Source organism: Euprymna scolopes, chromosome 26 (genome assembly GCF_053919585.1).
Source record: "Euprymna scolopes isolate OS-2025 chromosome 26, ASM5391958v1, whole genome shotgun sequence".
NCBI classification, from domain to species: Eukaryota; Metazoa; Mollusca; class Cephalopoda; order Sepiida; family Sepiolidae; genus Euprymna; species Euprymna scolopes.
The window spans coordinates 99687181-99701933 of NC_136507.1; the positions used below are offsets into that span (position 1 = coordinate 99687181).

Genomic DNA, 14753 nt, shown 5'->3' on the forward strand with positions numbered 1-14753 from the left:
AATATATAAATTAAAGGTATGATAACGAAAACTGATTTGAAAATATATCATTTGAAATTAAAATTAAAAATTCCGCGAGAACTTTCTTTTCAACGTAATACATTGATTTATGATTCAATGGATTCTTGGATTATTTCGCGAAAACAATGTTATTGATTTATTCCGAAAAAATAATTCCGTCGTTCTTATTTATTCTTGTCCTTCGTTTTCATTTGACATTTAACAAGAGACGTTAAGTTGAAGGTCAAGTCCCCCTTCATCACAGTTCGTTAACATCATCTGAACTTGTATTGGAAGAGAAACGTAAAAATACTACGTAAAATATTCAAATCAAGAAACTCTTCATCAAGTATTAAATATTTTTCCCCTGAAAAAAACAAAAAAACAGAACAAAACAACAAAAAAAAACAAAACAAAAAACAAAAATCAAACAAACAACAACAACAACAACAACAACAACAACAAAAAGAAACTATAATATCATTATAGAAATTCAGTAAAGATCATTTGGCTATCCTCCGTTAAAGGAGAAAAAATCCTTCCAGACTGGGACAATTTTTGCTTTTGTCCCAATACAGTGTGCCTCTTTATGGGGGATCTAAAGTTTCTCCACACTAAAAGCGACCACGTGTTTGTTTGTGAGGGAAACAAGTAAGCACCACGTGCTCGTCTGATTGGAGATCTCTTGTAATATTGTTATTCACCCTAAAAAAAAACAAAAACAAAACAAACAAAAAACGGTTAAATTCTGGACTACAAAAAGCCAGTCGTTTTAATAGTATCACTCCCGCCTTCGTAACTCCATTTTAAAGTAAAAAAAAAAAAAAAACGTATGCAGCTGTACTTTTGGAACGACTATTGCAGTAACACTATAAAACTAGTAACACTATAAAACTAGTAACACGTTACAGTTAAAAAAACACCATGAAACTAGTAAAACTACCGTAGAAATATTAAAAATTAGTAACACCATGAAATTAGTAACACTATAAAACTAGAAACAAAATAAAATTAGTTACATTATAAAATTAGTAACATTATAAATTTTGTAACATTATAAAATCAGTAACATTATAAAATTAGTAACATCATAAATTTTGTAACATTATAAAATTAGTAACATTATAAATTTTGTAACATTATAAAATTAGTAACATTATAAATTTAGTAACATTATAAATTTAGTAACACTATAAAATTAGTAACATCATAAAATTAGTAACATTATAAATTTAGCAACACTATAAAATTAGTAACATTATAAATTTAGTAACATTATAAATTTAGTAACACTATAAAATTAGTAACATTATGAATTTAGTAACATTATAAAACTAGAAACATTATAAAATTAGTAATCCTTTAAAATTAGTAACATCATAAAATTAGTAACATTATAAATTTAGTAACATTATAAATTTAGTACACTATAAAATTAGTAACATTATAAAATTAGTAACATTATAAAACTAGAAACATTATAAAACTAGAAACATTGTAAAATTAGTAACATTATAAATGTTGTAACATTATAAAATTAGTAACATTATAAATTTAGTAACATTATAAATTTAGTAATCCTATAAAATTAGTAGCATCACAAAATTAGTAACATTATAAATTTAGTAACATTATACATTTAGTAACACTATAAAATTAGTAACATCATAAATTTAGTAACATTATAAAATTAGTAACATTTTAAAACTAGAAACATTATAAAATTAGTAACATTATAAAATTAGTAACATTATAAAATTAGTAACATCATAAAATTAGTAACATTATGAAACTAGTAACATTATAAAATTAGTAACGTTATAAATTTAGTAACACTATAAAACTACTAAGATTTTATGGTATCGTCCTTGATGTATTATTAATCATTAGAAGCAGCTATTTGTTCCTCAATGCACTTGACTTGCTTAAAATATCAAATATCCAGAACAATCTTGTTTGATACAAAGCAATTCAATATTTCTATCATACTTGACACATAAACTGCAGCTTATGTCTTACTTGTTCAAGTTTCAATCATAAATGCCCAACACTCTTTGTGTCACCATTATTCAAACATGTAGATGGACTTTGGAATCGTTAATGAAATTCATAATTCTTTGTGCAATGCAGCCATATTTGATACAAATAAACTTTTATCTATGTCTGACTTGTCCACCAAGTTTTAGTTGTGAATGTGCAACAGGCTTTTATTCTATCACAATTCAGTGATGAGCACATCTGGATATAACGTGCAAAATTGTTAATAATTTTTATGCGATTTTTCTTGACATTGCCTTTATTGAGTTGTGCTGGTTCTCGTTAGCTCAGGAATAGTTTCGAAATGGGTTTGATAGACATCATTGTTGAGATAAACTCGACTATAAACATTGGGAATGAGGGAGGTATGGCATGGTGAGTATGAAGCCAATTTAGAATTACACTTTTCACTGAAGAAACTATCACCAAAGTGTTTCCGCATATCATTGAACAACGATAAAATAAAGACTGGTTGTCGTTTATGACTGAAACTTGGTAGACAAGTAAAACATAGACTGAAGATTATTATTTTTTTTTAGTAATTATGATTTTATTGCAAAGAAGTGGCATCTGGTATATCTACATACATCTATCTATTATAAAAAAGGCACACGTCTGTGTGTGTATTAGTATGTCCGCTAAATTTTTTTGTCATACTCATCATTGCGGTATGGACCTGCTATTGATAGGAAGAGCGATCTCTCGGATACATAATATCGAAAAATTAGGAAAAAGTCAATTATTTCGCGTAGAAATGTCGCTTTGTTTGAAGGGTGGGGCCATCATGCTTGCGCGAACGGTCGTTTAGTTCTTTCGTTTTAAAAAGCTAAATTTTCACGTGATAATTTCGGTGTTCTCCTAGTCCTGTCGATAACGTGTTCGTTTACTAACTTAATTCATGTGAGTTCGCGCCTAACATGCGGCATTTTTATTTTATTTTATTTATTTATTTTTTTTTGCTTACAATATTTTGCTTTCAGTTTCGCTTCTGATTAATGGCACACCCATTTTTTTTTCTTTTTTTGTATGACCGTGCAACGTCCTCCTCCCCGTTGTCACTTTTTTTACGACCAGGTTACAACCCCTAGTAACAAATAAATAAATAAAATAAAATAAATGAATTAAATCGACATCTAAAATAACAATGAATAACAAAAGAAATAGAAAAACAGTTATTCCAATAACACATGTGCTAAATAATGTCAACTTTTAACTTGACACATTCACAAACGTAATACACTGCACCCAAACAAAACAAAAGATATTGGGGGGAAAAAGGACAGCCGGGAGTTTATCCTTTCGGAGAGAAATAACAGCCAATCTTATTATTTTTAGCTAGACTAAGCACCAAGTGGATGTAAAAAAACGACAAGAAATCTGGGCACTTAACCTGACGATTTCCTGTTGAGATGAAATGAAGATGTGTTTTTCTAGCTTAATTATCACAATTTCATACTTTATATCTATTATAATAAATCCTGTTTGTTTGTTCACAATGACGTTAGAGCATATATACTAGACATATGTTATAATGTCATGTATGACGTAATAGCGGTTGGCGTCATTACAATGAAAGATTCCCTGGGCAATGCCGGACAGCCTGCTAGTATATATATATATATATATATATATATATATATATATATATATATATATATATATATATATATGTATGTATATATATATGTATATATATATGTATGTATATATATATGTATGTATATATATATATGTATGTATATATATATGTATGTATATATATATGTATATATATATGTATATATATATGTATATATATATATGTGTATATATATATACTGCAATATATATATATATATATATATATATATATATATATATACTGCAAAATTTTGTTGAAAATTCAAAGACTCACGGTTTCTTTTTTATAACCTTCGTTTATTTCCTGGATTTTTCCATTACAGTTGTTTCATTGATGAGTTGGCAATTTTATGATTTATGTTTCCATAAAAATATTCTGTCCCCACCAACTTCTTCAGATGTTTATCCATTAGATTTTTACAACAAAAGGTATATTTTAACATGCTGGACATCGTATTCGGGTAAAAGGATTTCCACAGCCATGCTTCCTCACTTCCTCCATCTTTTGGTGTTATATATATATATATATATATATATATATATATATATATATATATCAGTACTTCATTTATTCACATAAATTAATATATGAAGATATAAATTTATGCATAAATTTTCAGTATTTACTTCAACAGTGCTCAATAAATAGGTAGAGCTAGGTAGTAAGTTATGAAAATATATATGGCAATTAAGCTACATAGAATATTCCGCGTTTCATTCTTATAAGCCCAAAGAATTCTCACGAGAATGAAACGCGGAATATTCTGTGTAGCTTAATTGCCATATATATTTTCATAAATTACTATATATATGTATATATATACTAGCTGTACCCGGCCACGCGTTGCTGTGGCTCAGTTTGTTAAAATGGAACACATTTCTCAAGAAAAATTGCATTTTGTTCGTTTATTTACTTTTTTTTGCAATTTTTTTAATCAATAAAAGTTGTTATTTCCCCCCCCCCAAAAAAAAAGATTAATTTTTTACCATAAATTGTTAGGTGAAAGTTTATTTTTCAGGAAAACTTGCACTTTTTTTAAAAAGAAATTTGGCAGTAAACGTTTCTCTTTGAAAACGGAATTTTTATTATAAAAAGAACAGATGAATGCTTTATATGAACACTGTAAATAGGTATGAGAATGTACAAATTATTTTTTTAATAGATGTTCAGAAAATAAACAGAAAAATACTTCCATCATTAATTATGCAGAAAAATAAATAAAATGTTGATTTAGTGTTTCAACATTATGTTTATAAATTACGATAAAACTTGCTGAGTATGCGCTGTTATACGGTTGTTTTAAAAATAGAAACTTAAATTTCGCTCCGTTTTAATCTTTCTTAATATTTTAATTGTGCCCCCCCAAACGAATATAATCAAAACAGTAACATTCAACAATTTTACTTTATGTATATAAAACACAAAATATTTAAAAAAAAAAAAGTTAATAACGAAAGGGAAATAATTCCATTTTTAAACGAAAAAGTCAGTTTGGTATATCTTTTTGTTATTTTTTACATAAGTCCAGCTTACCATTCACATTGGAAATGTCGGCATTTATAGGTTGTCGGGTACGTTTACAACGAATAAACACTCCAATCTAGTAGATGTATCAGAATTTTTGTAGGAATTTTTGACACCCCTATCACGAAACTGCGAATAAAATATAAAAAAACTCGTAATTTCTCTTTTAAAAGTGGGTTGTTTAATTTCTTTATGGATTATACTTCCAAAATAAACTAATAAAGTTGTTTTAAATATAATAGAAATATTTTTTTTTATTTAAAAAAAAACATTAATGAATTTTACGAACTCAATATTTTTCAATTTTTAAACTTTAAAAATCTATCAAAATTTTTGTATTGATTCTATTTTTACGATATGTTCAGGATCAATGTGAAATTTTATGTTCTTTCCAATAAACCGAATATAATATTTTAGACAAACGTTTTTTTTAAATTCACGCTCCCCATTTTAAAGTGTCTATTAAAAAGTAGATAATTAATTTACTCACCAAAGTTTTATATATCACAAATTCAAGAGAAAAGGTCAATAAATAATATATTCAAATTTAAAACAAAAAAGTAGTGTTTTTTAGAAATTTACCTGTAAAGTTAGAAGTTTTTTTTTAAAACCACGTTGTTGTTTTTTCTTTTGTTTTTTTTTTAATGAAACCTTGGTCCTTGCTCCTTTAATTGAAAAAAAATTACGGCTTGAATTACATTTTTCGAATAGTTATAAGCTTGGAAAGACAGCGGGGTCGAATAATTCAAGCCTCCCATTTTAAAATGCCTATTAAAAAGTAAATAATTAATTTATGTACCAAAGTCTTATATATCACAAATGGAAGAGAGAAGGTCAATAAATAAGATATTCAAATTTAAAACAAAAAAGTAGTGTTTTTAGAAGTTTACCTGTAAAGTCCGAAGTTTAAAACCTTTTTTTAAAAAAAAACACGTTGTTTTTTTTAATGAAACCTTGGTCCTTGCTCCTTTAATTAAAAAAAAAATAGGGCTTGAATTACATTTTTCGAGGAGTTATAAGCTTGGAAAGACGGGGTGGAATTATTCACTATTTTTCACGAATTTTCTGACACACCTACCAATCTACCCATGTTAGAACGGCTTTCGGAATAGTCACCCCTAACCTTGCCAGCATACCCGAAAAGCTATAAAAGTTGACGTGTCGAATGTGAACGATGAATTTGACGTAATTCAAAAATGTACCGAATTTAAAAGGGAACGAAATTCAAATTTCCGTTCCATTTTTACAACAACCGTAAAGCAGAGCATTCTATGCAAATTTTACCTAACTTACTGTATTAATGCTATTTTTTAAGCAAAAAAAAATATTTAGGTTTGGCTATAAATTCCTAAACTCATTTCACCCTAAATAATTTAGGTGACTGAAATAGGAATCTAATTGAATCTTTAATTTCCTGATAGTATGTGAGAAATTTATTTTTCTTCGAGTTATATCGAATTCATTAATACGGACTTTAAGGGCTTTTTTCGTAATGTTACTGTAAAAATTATTTTTTATTGTTACAAATTACGATGCTTTATTTATATAAAAAAAGCAAAAATAAATTCTTGTGTTTTTTATTTACTACTGAAAACCATAACTTTAGTAAAGGTATTTTTTGTTTAAACAAAATAAAACATTTTCACTAAGAGTTAAGTAAAAATAATTTGTTCATTATATTTTGCGATCATTATTTGATAAATACTGAAATTTTCATTAAAATTGGTTAATTTCCTGATTTTTGGTGAATTTTTAAGTAAAGGGAGAGGTCAAAATGTTTATACACTTTGAGCGTCGGCATTAATTTTGTCTGTACCTACCATTTTTCGATGAATATTTGATAGGAAAGCGACCACGTGTGGTTAATTTAAATCAAATTTCAATCACATTGTTACATTATCAATAATCATGTGATTAAACCCATTAAAAATTTACCGATATTTTAGTGATGCAGTGTTGGCAACTGAGATTTAAAAAAACCCGCGAGATCAGGAGAAAGAAATGTCCAGAAAATCGCTAGATTTTTAACTTTTATCATCTGAAAAAAAACTCCACATTTTAACTTCCTACGATAAAAAATTATAAATATAGTATATTCAATATATAAAATATTCCGTGTTTTCTCACTATATTTTTCTGGAATTATATTGAAGCGGTTAGCTCCCTAGAAGGCGTACGTATTTTATCAGCTAGTTTTACCTGTTTTTTTCAGAGAGGATATTTTTTTTTGCAAGAAACAAATCATAAACTCAAACTTTTTATAATAAAAGTTAAATTGAAATAGACTGCAAATTAAACATCACAATAATGGTGCAACATATTTTGAAATTGTTTTGCTGTTGTTTCTTGCTTTTTACAATTTTCGACTAAATACTTCTAAATTAAGCGGGGTTGCTTAGATCGTATTTTAAACTAAACTTCGGAGGTTGGAATGCCCCCCCCTAAAATATACTCGGAAAAATCGATTTTATAGCGAGATTTAAGAATGGTTAGCCGAAAAAAAGGTGAAAACAAAACAAATAATCAATAAATAATTGTTACCAAAGGCAATACATGCTACTTTTTTTTACTTACATGAATGAGGTTATTTTATGTTTTAAAGTATTTTCAAGCGCTTTTCTTTATTTTTTAATCTAAAATTGCAGGTGTTTGAGTGCGAAATATCTCCAGATTTTCTAGAATTCCCCGCTAGATTGCAAACGAAATCTCCAGATCTAGCAGGAAAACGCTAAATTGGAAACACGTGAGAGGAAGCGGTAATAAATAATTGTCCCTAAATAAAAAAATGGCTTATCGGTACAAAGAAAAACACCTATTTATCATAGAAAAATTAAGTATAAGGTTATAATTAAAAAGAAATATATAAAACACACACATAGATATGGTAAACATATTATACCAAAACGTGAAAGCCATCCGTCCAGTGGTTTTTTAGACTATTAATTGTGAACGAACCAAGAGTTACATTTATATATATATATATATATATATATATATATATATATATATATATATATATATATATATGTGTGTGTGTGTGTGTGCGTATATATATAGACACTCACACACACACACACACACACACACACACACACACACACACACATATATATATATATATATAAATATACTAGCAAAAGTACCTGTCGTTGACTGGGTTAAAAAAAAAGCCTACAGAAAATGGACTCTGATTTATGAAAGTATGATAGGTTATGAAAAGGAAGGGTTGTAAAGAGATAGTTTCGAATTTGCGGGTATCAAAACCAAAGCAAAATATGATGAAAGTAAAAATAAAATAGATAAAACCCATAATTTATTATACCATACCTGTTCACACTGAAACACTTATCACAATATTCTGTGGATCTATATTAAAAATCTTGTTAAACTTTGTTACATATTTCCATTCTATGGAGGTCAGGCGCGAACGAACACCCCATAATTTTATTATACCATATTTCTTCAAACTGAAACATAATTATCAAAGTATAATTACGCAGATAGATATGAAAAGTCTCTATTAAAGTTTGTGCCTATTTCCATTCCATGGAGGTCAGGCGCGAAGGCAGACCCCACAATTTTATTATACTATCCCTATTTAAATTAAAATATACTTATCAAAGTATTATTATGTACATCTATATCAAAAACGCTTGTAAACGTTTTTTTTAATTTTTCAATTTTTTATTTCCATACTGTGTGGACCAGGCGCGAACGCAGACCCCACATTTTTAATGAACCACCGTTCTGCCAAATCAAACATACCCATTCCTGTGTCTCCATACATCTTCTATCATTATATCTAATCAGTTTTTTAAAACAGTCAACCATATAGGAGCCTATTCGTAACCACACACACACACACACACACACACACACACACACACACACACACACACACACACACACACACATTCAGCTTTATATATATATATATATATATATATATATAAAAGTAAAAGTGTCTGTGTGTGTCTCTGTGTGTGTGTCTGTGTACATTTCCCTACGCAATAACTGTCAATGTTTAGTCTACAGACTCGAAATTTCATATAAAGGGTACTGAGATTTGGGAAAATCGATGTGATCGGTTTTTCGCCAGAAATTTGTCGATTAAGGGTCAAAGTTCAACGATTTGACCTTTGAGAACTCTACCAAACTCCTCCGACAATCTTGGGTCTACGCACTTGAAATTTTTGATATAGTTTCCTTGGACATGGATCTAAGTTAATAACTGTAGTTGAGCCGAAAACAATAAATTTTAAGGGGTCATAATAGGGGTCAAAGTTTTTAAAAAAATTGACCTCTGCGGTCTCTTCCAACTTACTCAGAAAATTTCTGGTCTAAATATTTGAAATTTTACATAAAGAGTATTCAGAGATAGGGTAAGCTTTTTCATCAGTTTCGGTCGAAAATTTTTAGTTATCAATATATAAATGTATGTATGTATGTCTGTTTGCATGCCTGCTTTAAACTTTCAATAGAGGCGACGGATTTTACCAAGATCAGTATCGTTTTAAATTCGACCTTTCATACGACAAATATCGCAAAATTGGCTGAAAACATTAATTCAACTAGGCACTTTTTCAACTAGGCACTTTTCTGCAGGGGGGGGGTCGCTTTTTTCGCCGATATTTCTGAAAGTTACCCTCTCCTTTAGATTGTCTAGCCTTAATTTTAAAAAAATGTCGCTTCCGGTTTGGCGGTGGTCGTAACAGCATAAACGTTAGGTTTTAACCCTTTCTTTTCCTCCTTTGCGGTACGGGTTCGAGCCTGCCTTCCTACTACCACTTTTATTTTTGCACAACATACACATCCAAACACCCGGGCAACGCCGGGCTGAAATGCTAGTATGTATATATATATATAGTAGCAGCCATAATATAAGGACAGGAAACAATAAAGACATAAATATGTGTATTACTTAAAAAGTGATGCCTGATTAGCAATTAAATGTTTACCAAATAAAGATTAGAGTGTGATGCAATAGATATTATCCAACGTTATAAAAGTTTACATTGTAATTTTCTGAAGCTAGAGATTAAACGCTACGGATGAAATAAACTACTGCACTACTTAACTTATTAATAATTTGCAAAACCTTTAAATTTACAATGTTAGAAACCTAGACGAAGAATTTCAACAATTTCAATTACTATTAGAACATTATGTGTTAGTAATATAGCAAATTCTAAATGCAAAAACGCTCTCCTTTGAAGAAGAAAAAAAAAACGCATTATCGCTAAATAGCAAGAAAAAATTTCAATTTCATTTAGTATCGATCATTGTGTACTTAACAGGTAACTGATAAACGTTAAATTTAAACATCAAAAACTGACAAACCTTCAAAATCGTTGCAAAGAGAAGATAAAAAAATTGTTAGAATTTCTACAAAAACATTGAATCGCTACTGTATGTGTGTCTCTGTTTTTGTGTGTGCGCGTCTTTGTTTGTGTGTGTGCGTGTATTTGCACATAGTTTATTAAAGACAACCGCAAAAGGCATATGCTAAAAATGATACATAAAGCGAGGCGAGAATCACAGACAAAATTATTAAAGTAAAACTGCATTAATTGTTTCATTGTCCAAATACAATAGATGTACATGTGTTACCAGGGCAAACATATAGAAATTTATATTTTATGGATATCTATGGATATATTCAATGAATAATGAGCAATTAAATATGATTTACTTTGCTGTTGACTTCTTGGGAACCTGATGTTGGAACGACAAGACGCATCTGATGGAAACGACATCAGAGTTGCGAAAGCAATGCAAAGATGATAGGGTTTTGGACTACATACGAAGCGTTGTGTGTTCAAGTTAGAAATAAGGAATACCAGTAAGAAGTGGATTGACTAGTGTTTAAACCTGACCAGAAAAGAGAGAGATATCCATTTTGTAAATTCGTATATAGGTGGAACTTAGATATAATTTCCTTGTTTTTCTGGATATACATTTATTCTCACAGAGACAGTTTATCGGAGACAAAAGTAAGATTGATATGCTAAACATGATACATAAAAGAGATGAAAATCACAGACGTGGTTACTAAATAAAAGACTACGTTCATTGTCCGAATACAATCGACAATAACATGTATTGCCAGGGTAAAAAAGAAAAGATAAAGAAATAATGCACAAATAAATAGGCAACTTCGTTGTTGATTATCTGAAAGCCTGGTTCTGTAACCAGAATAGAGATCTGGTGAAGACGGCATTAAAATTGTGAAGACCATGTAAATAGGAAACGAGAAGGTTTTTTTTTTATTAATTACTGCTGATTCAGGGGAAATACCTTTAATTGGATCGAAGGGAGATCACGTTATAATTCCTGAATCAACAAATAGTAGTTATAATTCGTTGTGAAAATTGCTAATCTTGAACTTTTAAAAATACGTCCACCATTAAAATGTTAAAATATTACAGACCTTCCGGTCGCCCTTGAAGAGAATAATAATCTTTCCGATCATCTTCTGCCTTCTCGCCCACATTCAGCCCTTCTCTTTCTTCTCCTTTCCTTTGTCTTCTCCTTTTGCTCCTTCTCCTCATTTGCCTCTTCTAAACGTCGTCCTCTTTCTTATTCTCTATTGCTTTTATTCTACTTCTGAAACCCACAAATGCTGCTTGATTGTTTTAGTGACAATTGCATTAATCCATTTACTCTTGAGTGCCTTCAGTGGCATTTCTCTCTTAAGATTAAACAAGATTAAGTTTGCTTTTTAAATGCCAAAGTCAAATGATTTATAACTTGCCTCCAGTGCTTTTATGTCAGTTAAAGCTTTACAAATTTTAATTTTTGGTTGACATTTCCTACTGGTCTGTAGAAAGTAATTCTAGTCTGTCAAAATGAATTTGGATCTATCAAAAGTAATTCTGATCTGTCAAAACTAACCGTGGTCTGTCAAAAGTAATTCTGGTCTGTCAAAATTAATTTTGATCAGTCAAAAGTAATTTTGGTCTGTCAAAAATAATTCTGGTCTGTCCAAAGTAATTATGCCTGTGTCAAAAGTAATTCTAATTTGTCAAAATAATTCTGATCTGTCAAAATTAATCTAGTCTGTCAAAATTAATCCTAGTGTGTCAAAATTTGTTCTACTTGTGACAAAATTAATTTTGTTCTCTCCAAAGTAATTCTGCTCTATCAAATAATAATTCTGTGAAATAGTAATTCTGCTTTGTCAAATAATAAGTACTTCTGTTCTATCCAAATTAATTCTGGTCTGTCAAAATTAATTCTGGTCTGTAAAAATTAATTCTGTAACGTCAAAATTAATTCTGTAACGTCAAAAGTAAATTTAGTCTGTTAAAAGTAATTCGAATTTGATCCTGATTAATCCTGATCTGTCAAAATTAATTTTGATCTGTTAAAATTAATCCTGATCTGTCAAAATTAATTTTGATCTGTTAAAATTAATTTTGATCTGTTAAAATTAATTTTGATCTGTTAAAATTTATATTGATTTGTTAAAGTTAATTAAAGTAATTTTCATTTATCAAATATGATTCGTGTCTGTTAAAAGTAATCCTGGTTTATCAAAAGTAATTTGTTTAGTTTATTTAATTTTATAAGGAATCTAAGTTTAAAGCAGAATGTTAAAAAGCTGTTTTAAAAGTAGAACGGACAGACAAACAAACTGATAGATAAATTAATTTTAGAAGACTTTTTAGCAAGTTAAAACGCGTAAAAGTTATAGCGCGTTGAATGGGTGCTTTATAAAAAAATTGATGTTTGACTATGGTTGAATTTGTGCTCATTTTTTGCATTAAATGCTAATCTCTATTAATTCCGATTCATCCCTAACTGTGCATCGAACGGATACCATAATATTTAGTTCCCTGTACCTTATCATAATAAAGATCCACTAATATGTTATTATGTTAATCGTGACACCCTGCACTGATGATTACCGAAAGGATGAAACACTAGTGTATATATATATATATATATATATATATATATATATATATATAACTATTTCATTTACTCACATAAAATTAATATACGAAAGTATAGATTTATGCGTAAACTTTAAGTATTTACTTCAAAAGTGCTCAATACGTAGGTAGTGCTAGTTAGTAATTTATAAAATATATATGGCGATTAAGCTACACTGAATATTCGGCGTTTCATCTATTTTATATATATATATATATATATATATATATATATATATAAAGCTGAACGTCTGTGTGTGTGTGTGTGTGGTCACGAATAGGCTCCTATATGCTCGACTATTATAGAAAACTGATCACATATAATGATAGAAGATGTATGGAGACACAGGAATGGGTATGTTTGATCTGGCAGAACGGTGGTTAATTAAAATTGTGGGGTCTGCGTTCGCGCCTGGTCCACAAAGTATGGAAATAAAACATTAAAAAAAAAACGTTTACAAGTGTTTTTTATATAAATGTACCTAAGGATACTTTGATAAGTATGTTTTAACTAAAATAGGGGTGGTATAATAAAATTGTGGGGTCTGCGTTCGCGCCTAGCCTCCATAGAATTGAAATAGGCACAAACTTTAATATACTTTGATAATTATGTTTCAGTTTGAAGAAATATGGTATAATAAAATTATGGGGTGTTCGTTCGCGCCTGACCTCCATAGAATGGAAATATGTAACAAAGTTTAACAAGGTTTTTTAATATAGATTCACAGAATATTGTGATAAATGCTTCAGTGTGAACAGGTATGGCATAATAAATTATGGGTTTTATCTATTTTATTTTTACTTTCATCATATTTTGCTTTGGTTTTGATACTCCCAAATTCGAAGCTATCTCTTTACAACCCTTCCTTTTCATAACCTATCATACTTTCATAAATCAGAGTCCATTTTCTGTAGGCTGTTTTTGAACCCAGTCAACGACAGGTACTTTTGCTAGTATAACGAAAATAAAAAAGAAACAACGACCTGCCGTAAGAATTTTTTTTTATTCTTGTAAAAATTTGTATTTTTTTTCAACCCTTTTTTTGTCAAACAAACTTGAACAAAATTAATAAAATAACTATTTTTTTTGTGTTTTTCATATTTTTTAAACAAAAGCTTAAAAAAAAAACACTTTTAAAATATTTTCCTGTAGTATTTTTGTCGCATTTCTTCTTTTTTTGTTATTTTCTTTTCATGAACATTTTTTTTCGTGTAAAGTTGGTCTGGGTAACCGTTTTTTTATTATTATATTAAATTAAAACAACCGAATATTCCCTTTGGATTATATAGACTTTGGTACGGTCATATCAGACGATTAGACGATGTCAAAATGAGGCGAGAAGAGACAGTGTTTGCAACTGTTGATTCAAGGTGGAGATATTCATCTTTTATAAAGTTGTTTATGAACGGTTGTTTGAGGATATGCTGCTTACTTAATATATTGATTTTCTTCTTCCAATATTTTCTCCAAAGATCGTCTGCTGCTTTGTCGCACATTGATTGGTTGATTGGCGTCTTACGTCAGATTACAGTAAAACCTGAGTGCATAACGTCATGTTCCGAGCAAAGCCAACCTGACGGCGAGTTACGTCTGGTTCAAATTCTGCACAAGTACAAATATAATTGCCATCTTA

The 14753-nt window shown here is 29.2% G+C and overlaps 1 protein-coding gene across 2 annotated transcripts in view; it reads left to right on the forward strand.

Annotated features, from left to right (window-relative positions):
• Positions 1-14753, forward strand: part of LOC145248304 (uncharacterized) — a 936478-nt gene that overhangs the window by 511591 nt on the left and 410134 nt on the right. The gene's annotated exons all lie outside the window — the stretch shown is intronic.